This window comes from Diabrotica virgifera, chromosome 3 (genome assembly GCF_917563875.1).
Source record: "Diabrotica virgifera virgifera chromosome 3, PGI_DIABVI_V3a".
Classification (NCBI taxonomy): domain Eukaryota; kingdom Metazoa; phylum Arthropoda; class Insecta; order Coleoptera; family Chrysomelidae; genus Diabrotica; species Diabrotica virgifera.
In genome coordinates, this window is record NC_065445.1 from 157,360,665 (window position 1) to 157,378,046 (window position 17,382).

The following is a 17,382-nucleotide window of genomic DNA, read 5'->3' on the forward strand; positions in this document are numbered from 1 at the left end:
GTCGAGGCATATAACTATTTCCAAAGATTAACACACATCTTCAATACAACAGCTAAGAAATACAATATGATAATATCAGCAGAAAAAACCAAAAATACCAAATGTATGACAACATCTAAATACCCACTACGATGTAACATCGAAATTGATGGGAAAATAATCAAGCAGGAAGCAAGGTTTAGATATCTGGGAATAGATATAACTAGTTACGGAGATATTGAAGAAGAAGTACGACAACAAAGCTTAAAAGCAAGTAAAGCGGCGGGATCTCTCAATGACACAATCTGGAAGAACAAACATCTACGACAAGACACAAAAGCAAGAATCTATAACGGCGGTGACAAGACCTGACACATCAAAACGAGACGACTACCTACTAGAAACAACAGAGATGAAAATACTTCGATCAGAAAAAGTCTGTTGACGCTGAGACAAGCGAATACATAAGAAGAGTATGCAATGTAGAAGACATAAATAGATGGGTGACAAAACGGAAACAGGATTGGAACGAACACATTAGTAGAATGGCATAGGATAAATAAATAAAGATATGATAAGTCACCAAATGGACGAAGAAGTATTGGCCGACCAAGAAAAAGAAGGTGCGATAATTTAAACAATTTAGGAGGCTAATATTAAAGAAGAAACAGGCTTTAAAACCTTCATACAAGAAGGAAGAAGAAGAAGATATGATATACCAAATTAATGGAGTTTTAAATTGTACATATCAATCAATCAATCAATATTCTTTATTTCATCTGACTTTTACAAGTATTGAAATGCGTCAAATACAATACAATCAGTAAAAACTATAAGTACATAAAAACATATAAAATATACACAAAAGCATACAAATTGTTAAAAAGATGCCTGCAAGTATTCCTCTAACGAATAGAAAGTGTTTACCAGAAGTAAGTCCTTAACTGTTCTCTTAAATACATAAATATTTGACTCTTTAACATAATTAAGTAATTTATTATACAAACGAACACATGTTGGGTAAGGACCCTTGCCCACGACGGTCAAGTAGCGAGCAGGGGCCACCAAATCATTTCCGTAACGAAAATTGTAGCCACTCATCATTTCTGCAATTAAAATTGCATCTATGTGACTTTACATAAACAACACAACTGAAAATATACAGCGAAATTACAGTTAAAATATTTAATTGTTTAAAAACTGGTCTACAGGAATCCAAGCGCCTTCTAAACGTCATGGTACGAATAATTTTTTCAATTTCTCCATCAAACTAAGCAATATTGCAAAATTGACTGTACATGAGCAAAATAGTAAAGTTTTAAAATATCTACGGAGGCAAAATTCCTAAGTTGCCATAGAACATAACAGTGCACAGACAATCTTCCCACTACATAATCAACGTGAGAGCTCCAAGACAAATTAGAATCCAGGCAAACACCTAACAACTTAGTGGAGTGGCTATTTACCACTGACCCATTGTCAAGTTTTACTAATGGACTCATCTACATAGTAGAAGGTGAAAAGGTTAAAAGTTACCATATTGGTCTTTGATCCATTTAAGATTAGGGCCTTATTTAAACAGTAATGAGTCATACTTTTTACAAGACATAAAAAGTATCTAGTAAATATCAGTTTGATTTTTGCGTGAGAGTTTAATGAAAGGGTAACAAATCAACTGGAAGTTCTGTCCCACAAAATACTTGGGACGTTTTCGTAGTTTGACGTTCGAAACCTGCAACCTGTTCCACAATTAAAACTTTTCCTGTTCCAGTGTTCCCGTGCATCAAAATTTGTCCGACTAGACACCGTTAAGCTATTAACAAATTTTCAGCTTGCTATTAATCGACTTTTTTTGGTACGCGGGATCCAGGTCTAAACCATTTGTTCGATTTCTTACTACAATTTGTAATATTTTTTGCGATATTGTAATCTTTTTATGGTAGGGGAGCCCAAGCGGGGATTTTTGCAGTTACTCGAGCGCGTCAGATTAGCATATAGGGAGAAACCTGGTACCCTGCAGATGTAAATCTACCATATATTGGCTCTTAACACAGGGGAGTTCGTTAAGGGGGGCCCGAAATAAAAATTCTCTTCTTAAAAAAACTCGAAATTGTCAGATTAAGATAAGGTAAGTTAAGTACATGCAAAAGAGTGTATATTCCAAAAATCTGACGACTTGAGCCGGGCGTAAGGAAATGGGTGAGTCCCAAAGTTTCAAAAGAAAAAAGCGAATATTTCGCGAAATGAATGACAGATCGAAAAACTAAAAAATGTGTGTTCAATATTTTTTAAAAATCTATCTAATGATACCAAACACGACTTCCCACGGAGAGGGGTGGGGGGTAAACTTAATATTTTAAATACGAATCCCGCGATATTTCGCGAAATGAACATCAGATCGAAAAACTGTAAAATACACTTATTCAATATTTTTGAAAAATCTATCCAATGGCACTAAACACGACCCCCATGGATATGTGGTGGGGGGTTACTTTAAAATCTTAAATAGGAGCCCCCATTTTTTATTGCAGATTTGGATTCCTTACGTAAAAATAAGTAACTTTTATTCGAAACATTTTTTCGAATTATGGATAGATGGCGTTATAATCGAAAAAAACGATTGTTGGAAATGGAAAATTAAATTAAAAAATGGCAAGCGCCCACTAAAATGGAAAACTTTACTTAACTTTTTTTGGTTTTAGGACCTACTCTTCACAACCCAATAGGTCCCCAAAGCGCTCGAGTGACTGCACATTTAGCATACTTTGCTCCCCTACCATTATATTGGTACCAGCTTTCTAAATTTACTTTTAGCTACACTTGAGAGCAAAATAATCGACTCACTTGCTGAATTGTACACGTTAGAAGTCTCGAATTTCCTAAACTTATTGTCTGATTTGAGTGATTTTTTAAAACGTTTTTATATACTTGGCTTGGTTGGTGTCACGGACTCCGCAAATTTTGTAATCCATTTTAAAAATAGTTCTAGGCTAACTAGGTACTTGAAATTTTCAGGATAGCTCAGAGCTGACTAACAATGCAATATTTAACTGTTGTTGTATGGATAAATGGATTTTTTTTAATTTAAAACTATTTTAAAAATGTGATTTTTTAAAACGTTTTTAACGTTTTGCTATTAATCGACTTTTTTTTGGTACGCGGGATCCAGGTCTAAACCATTTGTTCGATTTCTTACTACAATTTGTAATATTTTTTGTGATATTGTAATCTTTTTATATTGGTACCAGCTTTCTAAATTTACTTTTAGCTACACTTGAGAGCAAAATAATCGACTCACTTGCTGAATTGTACACGTTAGAAGTCTCGAATTTCCTAAACCTATTGTCCGATTTGAGTGATTTTTTAAAACGTTTTATACTTGGCTTGGTAATCTATTTTAAAAATAGTTCTAGGCTAACTAGGTACTTGAAATTTTCAGGATAGCTCAGAGCTGACTAACAATGCAATATTTAACTGCTGTTGTATGGATAAATGGATTTTTTTAATTTCAAACTATTTTAAAAATGTGATTTTTTATGACATTTTATATTAACTATGACATTTGAATTCCATTTTAACGTAAGTCAAGACATTGAGAGCCGATAGATAGCTCAGTGGTAGAGTGTTAGACCGGAGATCTACATTTTTTTTTTTTTTGAGTGAATTTGATGGCCTTGGCCGAGCCAATTAGCCAGACATTTTGTTATTTTAAAAACAAACAAATTTGATTTTTCAATCAGAGGAATTTTTTCTGTATTTCTAACTCTAAATACATAACAATCTAACATTATTATCTACAATTATTATCTAAATAATACTCTGTTTTGGTTGTTCATTTTTTTTTTGTAAATTTTTATTTTTTTTTTTGTATTTTTTTTTTGCATTTTTTTTTATATTGTTAATTTGTTTTTTTTTATTAATTTTTTTATTGTTATTTTTTATAAATTGTTTTTTTTTACTACGCTAAGACGTAAACCCGATTCATCCTCGCGGAGGTTTACATCTTCTTAGTTTTTTTTTTGCATTTTTTATTTTTTTTGTTTTTTTTTTGCATTTTTTATTTTTTTTTGTTTTTTTTTCTTTTCTTTTTCTCTTTTTTTTTGTTCTTTTCTTTTTTCAATTATAATATACCATAATTACTTAAATCTACAGGATTTAAAACAAAATATCAACAAAACAAACATGTTTGTTTTGTTTTAACAAACATGCCTGCTTTGTTTTAACAAAATTTCTTAAATACAGGGTAAATTTTATTGCTACAATCTATATTTACAATTTTTGATATGTTCGTAAATTGTTTTTAATATCTAACAATAAAAAACTGAAAACGTTTGTTTTCTATACTTCCACAAAATTTATTATATCTAAGTGACTACAGCTGTTTCGGCGGAGTGCCTTTCTCAAGTAATATAGTTTACAATGTGTTTGCCTTTTTAATCTTCAACTGAAGAGGTTGAGGAGTGGGGAGCTGTTTGTCTCGAGTTGGTCATTCAGAATTATATCTGTATTTTTCAGTTTATTAATTTCCATAGATTCTAAAAAAGATAGCTTAAGGCCTTTATTTTGAATATGTAGAATTTTAAACTCTTCATTGAAAGAATGATTATGATCTAGAAGGTGAAGTGCGTATGTAGAAGTGTCTGTTTTTCTATTGTTGAATGCCCTTTTGTGTTCTGCTATCCGTTTGTCAAAAGTTCTGCCAGTTTGACCGATGTACGTTTTCGGACAGTCACCACAAGTTAGTTTGTACACACCACTCTGTAGTTGCTTTCTCTTTCGGCTTTTATTGTTCTTAATATATTTGCTTAAGTTGTTGTTAGTTCTGAAAGCTGGTGTTATTCCTTTCTTTTTTATGTATCTGGCTATTGTTGTTGTTATCTTGCCAGTATATGTGAGAGAGCAGAAGGTACTGGGTTCTTTCTGTGGTGGTGGATACACTAATTTCAGGGCTTTCTTATGGAGTTTTTGGTTTAAAATTTTGTTAACTGTTTGTTCGTTATAGCCGTTGTTTACTGCTATTTGTTTAATGATGTTTAGTTCTAATTCGAAGTTATTTTTTGTCATGGGAATTTCTGTCAGTCTATGTATCATGCTATGGTAGGCTGCTAATTTGTGTTGTGTAGGATGGGATGATGAATTGTGTATAGTTGTGTCAGTATGGGTAGGTTTATGATATATGGAGAACTCATGTTTGTTGTGTAGTCTGGAAATCGTTACATCTAGAAAGTTTATAGTTATTCTGTTCTGTTTCTACTGTAAACTCAATATTATTATGAAGTGAATTAATATATGATAGAAATTGGTCAAGTTGTCTGTTAGTTCCTGTAAAGCATACTAGTATATCATCCACGTATCTCCACCAATATAAGAACTGTTTAAATACGGGATGTTTAGAAATTGTTGTTTCAAGTTGGTTCATAAATATATCTGATAGCAATGGGCTTAGAGGATTACCCATAATAAGTCCTGCACTGTTGTTTGTGTATATTTGATTATTGAATTCAAAATAGTCTTGATTTATGCAAAGCCTAGTCTAAGCCCATTGCTATCAGATATATTTATGAACCAACTTGAAACAACAATTTCTAAACATCCCGTATTTAAACAGTTCTTATATTGGTGGAGATACGTGGATGATATACTAGTATGCTTTACAGGAACTAACAGACAACTTGACCAATTTCTATCATATATTAATTCACTTCATAATAATATTGAGTTTACAGTAGAAACAGAACAGAATAACTCTATAAACTTTCTAGATGTAACGATTTCCAGACTACACAACAAACATGAGTTCTCCATATATCATAAACCTACCCATACTGACACAACTATACACAATTCATCATCCCATCCTACACAACACAAATTAGCAGCCTACCATAGCATGATACATAGACTGACAGAAATTCCCATGACAAAAAATAACTTCGAATTAGAACTAAACATCATTAAACAAATAGCAGTAAACAACGGCTATAACGAACAAACAGTTAACAAAATTTTAAACCAAAAACTCCATAAGAAAGCCCTGAAATTAGTGTATCCACCACCACAGAAAGAACCCAGTACCTTCTGCTCTCTCACATATACTGGCAAGATAACAACAACAATAGCCAGATACATAAAAAAGAAAGGAATAACACCAGCTTTCAGAACTAACAACAACTTAAGCAAATATATTAAGAACAATAAAAGCCGAAAGAGAAAGCAACTACAGAGTGGTGTGTACAAACTAACTTGTGGTGACTGTCCGAAAACGTACATCGGTCAAACTGGCAGAACTTTTGACAAACGGATAGCAGAACACAAAAGGGCATTCAACAATAGAAAAACAGACACTTCTACATACGCACTTCACCTTCTAGATCATAATCATTCTTTCAATGAAGAGTTTAAAATTCTACATATTCAAAATAAAGGCCTTAAGCTATCTTTTGTAGAATCTATGGAAATTAATAAACTGAAAAATACAGATATAATTCTGAATGACCAACTCGAGACAAACAGCTCCCCACTCCTCAACCTCTTCAGTTGAAGATTAAAAAGGCAAACACATTGTAAACTATATTACTTGAGAAAGGCACTCCGCCGAAACAGCTGTAGTCACTTAGATATAATAAATTTTGTGGAAGTATAGAAAACAAACGTTTTCAGTTTTTTATTGTTAGATAAAATGAACTTCCATCAAGTAACGGTCGAATCCATCAATTGTTTTTAATATATTAATCTCTTCGGAAAAAATCAAATTGTTCAGGTAGACGGGAAGTGGAATTTTTAATATATTAAGATTATCATAAAATTTGTTTATATTTATTGATTGATGTGAACATTCGAGGAGAATATGTAGTAGATTACCTTCTTTTCCACACTCACAGTTAGGTGACTCTGTGAGACCCAGACTGTACATATGAAGGGGGGTAAGAGCATGATTACATCTCAATCTATTTATAACTCTTATGAAATGGCGATTTGATACAGAATGAAACCATCTTTTAATGGGAATTTCAGGTCGCATTTGTTTGTAATTACTACCAGTTCTCGTGTTTCGATAATACCTTTGCCAATTTTCTTTTTGGTGTCGTCTACTAATAATATCAATATCCGAAATGGGTAGTAAGTTCATGGGAAGTTCTTCGCCTATTTCTAGGGCGGATTTGGCTAGCCTGTCTACTATTTCGTTACCCCTAATGCCTGCGTGTCCCTTTATCCATGATATAATGATGTTTTTTCCTAAATTTGCAATTTTATTATAAAGAGTCATAATTTCCAGTTCTATATGATTGAGTTGTTGGTACTTATGTACGTTAGTTAGTCTATCAACGACACTCTTACTGTCTGTAAATATTATGCAGCTATAGGGTTCGTTACTAAATATGTGTCTTAAAGCAAAAAGTATCGCTATCATTTCAGCGGTGTATATCGATGATTCACAAGGCAATTTGAATAATTTTTTAAATCCACTTTGAATATTGATTATTGCACATCCTACTTTGTTTTGTACTTTGGATCCATCTGTATAGTAAAACTGATAATGTGGCCATTTATGAAGTATAAATGATTGAAAAACGGCTGGATTTAAATTAATATCCATAAAAAAAGTATTAATTTGTTTTGAGAAAATTTCTTCTAATACATGGGAATACATAGGTGAAACTTGATTTTCATAAGTATAGAAAGTACTTCGGTATTGAGATATTTTCAAGTAACTATCTACAAGAAGGGGACATTTTTTCTTTGTCCAATATTTATGAGTTAGATCTAAAATTGATAACTTATGTATATCCTGCAGATAGTTTGTATTTTTTCCTATAGCTCTAGTAATAAATTTATCACTTAAAAACTGTCGTCGAAATTCCAGGGGTGGTTCTATCGCCTCAACTTCCATTATATTAACGGGTGTAGACTTCAAATATCCAAGACAAAGTCGAAGACATTTATTTTTTTGTATTTCTAATTTATTCAAATGTGTGTTTGCAGCAGTTCCATACAGATGACAACTGTAATCGAAAATAGGACGAATCATAGTACATGTCCTGAGTTCTACATGTCCTGAGTTCAAATCCTACGTGTTGCTTGCCTTTTTTTTTTAATTTTTTTAATACATAATTAAAACTTAATATACTTAAAATTTATATTTTATAAGTTAATTATTATATATGCCATTGTAAACAACCATGGTATAAGTACTTTTTTATACTAGTGTAATTTTTGGAAAATAATCTTGACCTCGGAGGTAAACTACACTATGTTATTTCGAGTAACTGTGTTTAGCGTGTGTTTGCAACAAAGTTAAGAGCACTTAGGATGTTAATAAAAATCTGATATATCCCATAATTGGTTGAAAAACCATTACCTGCTATTGTATGGATAAATGAATTTTATTTAAATTTCAAACTACATATTTTAAAAATGTGACTAATGCTATGACATTTAAATACCACTTTAACGAAAGATAATACATTGAGACCTGATAGCTCAGTGGTAGAACGTTAGGCCGGAGATCAAGAAGTCCTGGGTTCGAGACCTACCTGTCGCTACCTTTTTTTTTTATTTTTTTAATACATAATTAAAAGTTAATATAGGTACTTAAAATTCATACTTTATGTTATTTTATAACTTTACAAGTTAATTATTATATTATGCCATTTTAAACAACCGTGGTATTATAAAAAGTACTTTTTTATACTAGTGTAATTTTCAGTGTTAAGATGGCTTCTCAAATTTCTTCTTAGGTGGGGGGTGGCTACCGATTATCTTCTTTCATTTGAAGCATGGGATCCTCCATCTCGACATTTTTATGATTGCCACTAAGAAGTTCTTCGAAAAGTTTCGCCCATTTGTTTAGTATCTGCTCTTTGTTACTAATTATAGAGCCCTCCCTATCTTTACAGGCTATTATTCTGGGTTTGATTCTTTTATGCATCGGTTTATCTGTTGGTAGAATTTTCGTGAATCTTTCCCTTTATGGTAGTGAACAATTTCGTTTAGAGCGTGTTCGTATTGTTCTTTCTGTTTTTTCTAAATATTCTTTTTTCTCCTCTTCTAAGATTTTCATAATCTTCGAGAGTTGATCTCGTTCTGCACTGCTGGAGTCTCTTATATGCTTCATTTTTTTGTTGGTTAATATGTCTACACTCTTCGTCGAACCAATCTTGGTTTCTTCTGGTCTTGATAGGTTTTAATATAGTTTCAGCCGCTGTGTGCATGGCTTTTTTGTATTTAGTCCAATGCTCTTCTATTCGCGGTGTGCATGTACTTAGAGGGGATACGAGAAACGATCGTGCGCAAATATCGGAGAAATCTTGAAACTTTCTGAGATAATTCATATTGTCAATTGAAATTTTCAAATTGACGTATATTTCATACCTACTGTCATTGAAGAAAAATGGTATGTTGCTCCACAATATTGATATGATATGCAAATCTATATATATAAAAGAAAGTCGAGTTATGTTAGTTACACCATTTATAACTCGAGAACGGCTCAACAGCTTTTTATGAAATTTTACACGTGTACTCTACCGGACTGGGAATAGGCATAACTCTGATTTCATGCCCGTACGTCATAAGGGGGCTTGCCCCCTGATATTTTTTTTAATTTTTTGACAAACCGTTTTTTCTTAATTTTGTATGATGTAGAAGCAAAAGATACATACTATCCTAAATTTTCACTTTTTTATCTTCAACCGTTATTTTTTAATAGCCATTTAAATATTTTACATCTATATATAAAAGAAAGTCGAGTTATGTTAGTTACACCATTTATAACTCGAGAACGGCTCAACAGATTTTTATGAAATTTTACACGTGTATTCTACCGGACTTGGAATAGGCATAACTCTGATTTCATGCCCGTACGTCATAAGGGGGCTTGCCCCCTGATATATTTTTTAAAATTTTTGACAAACCGTTTTTTCTTAATTTTGTATGATGTAGAAGCAAAAGATACATACTATCCTAAATTTTCACTTTTTTATCTTCAACCGTTATCTTTTAATAGCCATTTAAATATTTTACATCTTTGTTGCCATACTCCTCCGAAACGAATTGACCGATTTTTATGAAATTTGGCGGGTAGGCTCCCTGCTGAATTCCGAATAAACCTAAACGAATTTTTCTTCTCTAATGCAGTCCGTTTCCGAAATAGCGAACCGTAAACCAAAGAAAAATTCTGAGCACAGAAGAAGAACGAACGGGAAATTTCATAAAAGAAAAGTGCAACAGATTAACTTTTGGACTCAGATTGGATAAAATATGAATTTTTTAATTATACGCAATTTTCAAAAAATCTTGCTTTCGCCTGGGCAAACCATCCAGTTTATTTATGTTTATTAGATGAACTAACGAAAAATATCATGTACACTATTGCATGTATTAAATGATTGATATTATTTTTTGTTATTGTCATAATTAATTAATATTTAGAATTTTAAGCTTTAACTACCCGCGCATCAAAATATAACATAGCTACACGCGTGGCGTACTTTATACGCCACAAGAAAATACACTTAAAAACAGGGGATTTGTTTACTTTTTTTTTTGAAAAATTACACTTATTTGTTTGTTATAAACCTTACTCGGCGTCAGCGAATACTTGGAGTTCCTTCTCAGTAAGCAAATTGGGATATATATAACTGGAATCTGATTCCATGATAAATAAAATTGCTAATAAAAATTTTTTTGAGATATTTTTTTACCTGAGAAAAAGTATTGTTTATAAAGAAAAATATATTTTGTACCATAATGACTAAAAAAACATTTGAAATATGTACTTATATTACTAATTGTATTACTATAATTGTGGCGTATGTTATCCACCACCGGAAACAACAAATAATAAACTGTAAATTACGATCTTCCTAGAACGCCGATTTTAACGAAACTAAATCCAGTGTAAAGCACATTCCACTGATAGGTTAGATAAATAAACAAAGACAAAAATTAAATTTTTAAATATATTTGTAATAGAATTCTTATATGTGGCGTACAAAAATACGCCAGCGCGTGTAGTTAGCCAAGCCGCACACCAAAGAAACATGAAACGAAAAACATGAACCAGGAAACGAAAAACATGTTTCATGAAAAGAAAACACTGCTAAACAAATCTCAAAGTCCGCCTACCAATGAAACGAGTATGATTCATGCTCATGACACATTTTTATTTTCGAAGAGTTTCATAAATGGCCAGACATATATTTGTTTAAGTAGTCGTCCAAACTTGCTCGAGGACGGTTGTAGATAAAACAATTACTGTTATCAATTTACCATTTAAAGCTAATTATACCTTAATGGACTTGAAATATTAAAAATAATTCTGGTGTAGTGATACAAAACAGATTTTATATATTTAAATCAACCAAATTAATTATTTCAAAACAAATTAAATAATAAAAATAAAGTATATTAATATTAGTGCTGGCGATTGTGTCAAAAATGTGTTGTGAATTTTATTTTTGGAATCCACCAATCAAGGTAACACCTTATACTAATATTAATATTTAAATCAAAATGTCGAACGGATATAATCAGTATCCATTTCCATACTCTCAATGTCCAACATCTAGCCAAATGAACCTCAGCGACCAAAACTTAACAGTTCAACAACTAGGATATTTTCCACAACAAATGCAAATGGGACCACATCCTGCATCACAAATTCAGCAAAATTTCGCTCCAAGCCAGCCAAACCAGCCAATGCAGTTATATCAACCTCAATACCAGTATTCAGTCCAAAGTACATTACCACAATATCAACCCCCATCCACATCCAAAGCAAATGATGAAGAATGGCAAATAGTTCCAAATAAAAAACGTGGGAGAACCAGTCCGGAACAACATTCCAAACTTAAACAAACCAAAATAGATAACTACTGGCTCAACACACCAACAGCAAATAAATTTAATGTATTAATTAATGAAGAGACACAAGAAGCAGATACTGAAGAGGAAAAAATACAGGAAGAGAAGCCCCCACCAATATTTATTGCCGGTGTTAAAAACATCCAACCATTAAACGAACTACTAAACACTATAGCCAAAGATAAACATTTAATCAGAGTGTTGAATGAAGAACAAGTCAAGGTACAGGCCCAAACAATTGAAATATACGACAGTATAATAAAAGCACTTGATGAGAAAAAAACCGAATATCATACATATCGTAAGAAGCAAGATAAACCCTTTAGAGTAGTGATTCGCCATCTTCATCCTACAGTGAATATACAAGAAATCAAAAAAGAAATAGAGAGCCAAGGACATATAGTTCTACAAATAACGAATATACTACAAAGAATTACAAAAAAACCCCTACCACTATTTTTTGTGGACTTAAAAATGCAAGATAATAATAAAGAAATTTATAAGATGGAATATTTACTCAACGCAAAAATTGATGTCGAAGCCCCAAGGCTAAAAAGAGAATTAGTACAATGTACCAGATGTCAAAGATATGGTCACACAAAAAATTTCTGCTGTCATCAATACAGGTGTGTAAAATGTGCTCTAAATCACAAAACAGCTGATTGCCCTAACAAAATTAGATCTGATCTAGTAAAGTGTGTACTTTGCGGTAATAACCACCCAGCGAATTACAGAGGATGCAGTGTACATAAACAACTGCAAGAAGCAAGATTTCCAACCTTAAGAAAGAAAGAGTCACCGAATCAACTACAAAACCAACAGCTACCAGTGGCTACAACAAATATAAGTACAACACAAAGACCTACATATGCTCAAATGGTAAATACCAACCAACAAGATATTACAATGGTCACTCAGGCAAATGACATGCAGGACTTAAAGAATATGATGAAAGGGCTTATGGAACAAATGAGCACCATGCTAAACTTATTAACAACACTTGTCTCAAAAATGAACTAATGGCTAATACACTAAAATTTTCCATATGGAATGCTAATGGCTTGACACAACACAAACATGAGTTGTATGCATTTATAGTTAATCACCAATTAGACATAATACTGATTTCAGAAACACACTTCACGAAAAAAAGTTTCATAAAATTTCACAACTATAAAATATATCACACAACACATCCAGATGGAACTGCACATGGTGGGACAGCAATCATTATAAGAAACAACATCAAACATTACCAGACAACTCACTATCAAAAAGCACATATTCAGGCCACAAATGTAGTTGTAGAAGACTGGACAGGACCTATAACTTTTTCAGCTATATATTGTCCACCAAAACATTCAATTAAACAACCAGAATTTAAAACCTTTTTTGATACACTTGGACCTAGGTTTATTTGTGGCGGAGACTACAATTCAAAACATCTAATGTGGGGATCTAGACTTATTAATACCAAAGGCCGTGAACTACAAAAAGAAATACTAATAGATAATCTGAACATAGTAACCACAAGGGGGCCAACATACTGGCCTACAGACCCTGCGAAAATTCCAGATCTCCTCGATTTTGCTATAGTGAGAGGAATAAATGAAAAATACTTTAAACCAAAGTCTTGTTACGATTTATCCTCTGACCATTCACCTGTTATCATAACTGTAAGCAAAAACATAACAAAAATAGAAAGGAGCTGTATATTACACAACACCAAAACAAATTGGAGATATTTTAGATATCAAGTAAATAATCAAATCAATTTAGACATCCCACTAAAGACCGATAAACAAATCGAACAAGCAGTAGAACATTTTAACACAGTTTTACAGGAAGCAGCATGGAACTCAACACCATTACCTACAAATCGACATATGAACAAACACTGTTCCAATACAATACATGAAAAAATAATTGAGAAAAGAAAACTCAGAAAACAATGGCAATTATCAAGATCACCTCAAAGTAAAACAAACCTCAATAAAGCACAAAAAGACCTAAAAAAATTGATAATAGCAGAAAAAAATGCAAGCTTTGAGGAATACCTACAAAAACTAGATGCAACTCAAGCTACTGACTACTCGTTATGGAAGGCCACAAGGACTCTACGAAGGCAGAACTATACAGTCCCACCACTAAGAACACAAACAGGACAATGGGCGAGAAGTCCTCTAGAAAAGGCCGAAACATTTGCGACACACCTTAAAAAAGTCTTTACACCAAATGAGGGAAATTACTCACTACAAACTGAAGAAGAAATTATTTCGATACTCACAAAACCTTATCAACTAGAACTTCCTGAAAAAAGATTCACAAAAAATGAGGTAAAAAATATTATACAACACAACATCGATCCAAAAAAGGCTCCAGGATACGACCTGATTACAGGAAAAACTCTTCAGGAACTCCCAGAGAAAGGCTTCCAATTTCTGACACAGTTATTTAACTCTATAATGAGACTAGGTCATTTCCCATCACAGTGGAAACTAGCACAAATAACAATGATACTAAAGCCAGGAAAAGAACCAGAAAATGTACAGTCCTACCGTCCTATTAGTCTTCTTCCAGTGGTATCCAAAGTTTTTGAAAAGCTGACACTTACTAAGCTAATGTCTATACTAGAAAACAAAAAACTAATACCACCACACCAATTTGGGTTTATAAAACAACATTCAACAATACAACAGGTACATAGAATTGTAGAGAGAATCAACGAGGACTTTGAAAATAATAGGTACTGCTCGGCGGTATTTCTGGACGTAAGTCAGGCATTTGATAAAGTCTGGCATAAAGGCCTATTATGTAAACTAAAACAGAATTTACCTACAAATTACTATATACTCTTAAAGTCATATATCACCAACAGAAACTTCCAGGTAAAGTATGAGAATGAATACACAAACATACAACAAATTCTCGCTGGGGTGCCCCAAGGAAGTGTACTAGGACCTATATTATACCTTATATTCACTGCTGACTTACCGACAGATACACATATCACTACAGCCACATTTGCGGATGATACGGCAATACTATCATCGAACAAAAATCCCAAAATAGCCTCAGAAATCTTACAAAATAATCTAAATAAAATTCAACAATGGATGACAAAATGGAGAGTCAAAATTAATGAAAACAAATCGCTACACCTAACATTTACCACGCGTAGGGAAACATGTCCGGCTGTATACTTAAACGGTAAAGGAATCCCACAAGGGGATGAAGTCAAATATCTAGGTATGTACTTGGACAGAAGATTAAACTGGAGGAAGCATATATTTACTAAGCGAAAACAACTGGGTCATAAGTTAAGAACCATATATTGGCTGTTGGGCAAAAAATCAAAACTATCAACTGAAAATAAAATATTAATCTACAAATCTATCCTAAAACCAGTGTGGACTTATGGGATAGAATTATGGGGAACCGCCGCACATTCCAACATTGAAATCATACAAAGATTTCAGTCCAAAATATTGAGATCAATACTAGGAGTTCCATGGTTCATAACCAATGAAGCCATCCATCGGGACGCCGGACTACCATACGTCAAAGATGACATCAAAAAGTGCGCGAAAAAACATACAGAAAAACTTAAAGTGCATCCAAACGTGTTAGCAAAAAATTTAGTGAATAAACCGCGTACTGTTCGTAGGTTAAAACGAAAAGTTCCGTTAGAGTTAAGTGAACAATAGGTACTAAATTAATGTGTATAAGTTTATGTCAGAAATAGTCAGTGTTGTAGGCTAAGTTTTAAAAAAGGGGTGCATCACTGGATGCCTCCCTACATGTCATTCCTAATTATTGTCAGTCCTATTACTTATTGTCTGTTATCTACCTAAACATTTAGGTTTAGATTGTATAGATAGATTGTAATAAATGTGGGGTTAATAAAAAAAAAAAAAAAAAATATATTTGTTTAGCAGTGGTTTATTTCCATGAAACGTAATTTACGTTTCATGTTTCTTTGATGTGCGGCCTGCCTTAGAGGTTAAGGTATGAATTAAAATAATAAAATTTATTTTACTTTAAAAACTAAACAGTTTTTCCATTTTCTTAGGCCAAAAATATTTAGCTACCTACTACATTCTCATATTTTGACGTTTATTTGTATCAGTCGAAATGATTTGTCAATTTTGAGGTTAATGCCCCTTAATGCTAACAACCATATTGACATCGAGAAAGCTCAGTTGCCTCAATTATCTCAATATAATACAATGTATGTATTTATGTATCTAAATCTATATATTGTATATTCCCTATGTCCAGCTGAACGATTTATGTACTGTATACGTGGAATATCATATAATTTGTCATATTATGTATCTTTTTTATGTATTGTACCCTCGGAGATCGCTGGGAAAATTTACACTCAAAATAACAAAATCCAGTTTGGCAACACTGTGTGAATGTTGATAGTAACATATCCCTTTTAAGATAAACAGAACTGTAATTTAGTCCAAATTAATATATTTTTTGCCAGAAAAAATCAGATTTTTCAACCAAATACTTTTTCAAATATGATGTGCAAAATAATTTTTAATTGGGTTCTGCTAATGAGTTTGCTTTTTTGTCATTAAAGTAGAAAAAATTTAAATTTCACTCATTAAATCGTTATCGTCCAGTTATCGTCTTAATTATTTTAACTTTTAATAACCGTAGACTAATTCTGAATGATTAATGAGTTGTTAACATTTTATCTGTAGCGGCTTCTGGAATGCCTTAAAACTATCGAATTTTATTCGACCATACCAACAAATTTTGCATTATTGTGAAAAAATATTTGGACATATAATTTTTTTTTAACCGAGCAAATTGCATTTCGATCAATTTTCATGTCTAGCAATTCATTTTCGAGCAGTTGAATTTGAGTAATTGATTTCTAGCAATTGCGTTCAAGAACTGATCTAGAATCACAATTATAACAGATTATTTAATTATGACACACTAAGGTGCAACGAAGTTCACCTGATCAGCTGGTATTATATAAAATTAAATTTAATTAATTGTATTTTGCTTCCAGTACTGCATTAATAATTAATTTTATTTACTAGGTACATACAATTGTTTACCCTTTAATAACATAACCTCGGTATTAATTTTTCTTCTTATAACTTTTTTGGGCTATGGCCTTGACAATTATCCAGCAACCGGGACTAATGCAATTGGCCAATACAATTAAAAGGGCGAAAAAAGTTACTAAGCTGTGAAACCACGTGTCACTTTTCCGAACTTGCACGGTCCCAATATTTAAATTTTCATAGACGTTTGGTAACACTTCCTCTAAGATTTTCATGTAATTAGCTCTAGCAGTTTTAGATATTAGCGCAGTGTTATATTCTGTGGATTTTATGCTGTGACCTTTTTTACGTTAAATATGCGTGCTCTGAGCTTTAATTTTATAAGGTAGTGGATCGGAGTTTTCTTTGATTTATATGAGTTTAAAGTCGATTACAAAATTCTTTTATGACATAGAAATTAAAACAACAAAATAATTTTATATTGAGTCCTATAAATAATAAAAAC

The 17,382-nt window shown here is 32.4% G+C and overlaps 1 protein-coding gene across 1 annotated transcript in view; it reads right to left on the minus strand.

Moving 5' to 3' along the window:
* LOC114345298 (uncharacterized) overlaps positions 1-17,382 on the minus strand; it is a 436,109-nt gene that overhangs the window by 194,586 nt on the left and 224,141 nt on the right. The gene's annotated exons all lie outside the window — the stretch shown is intronic.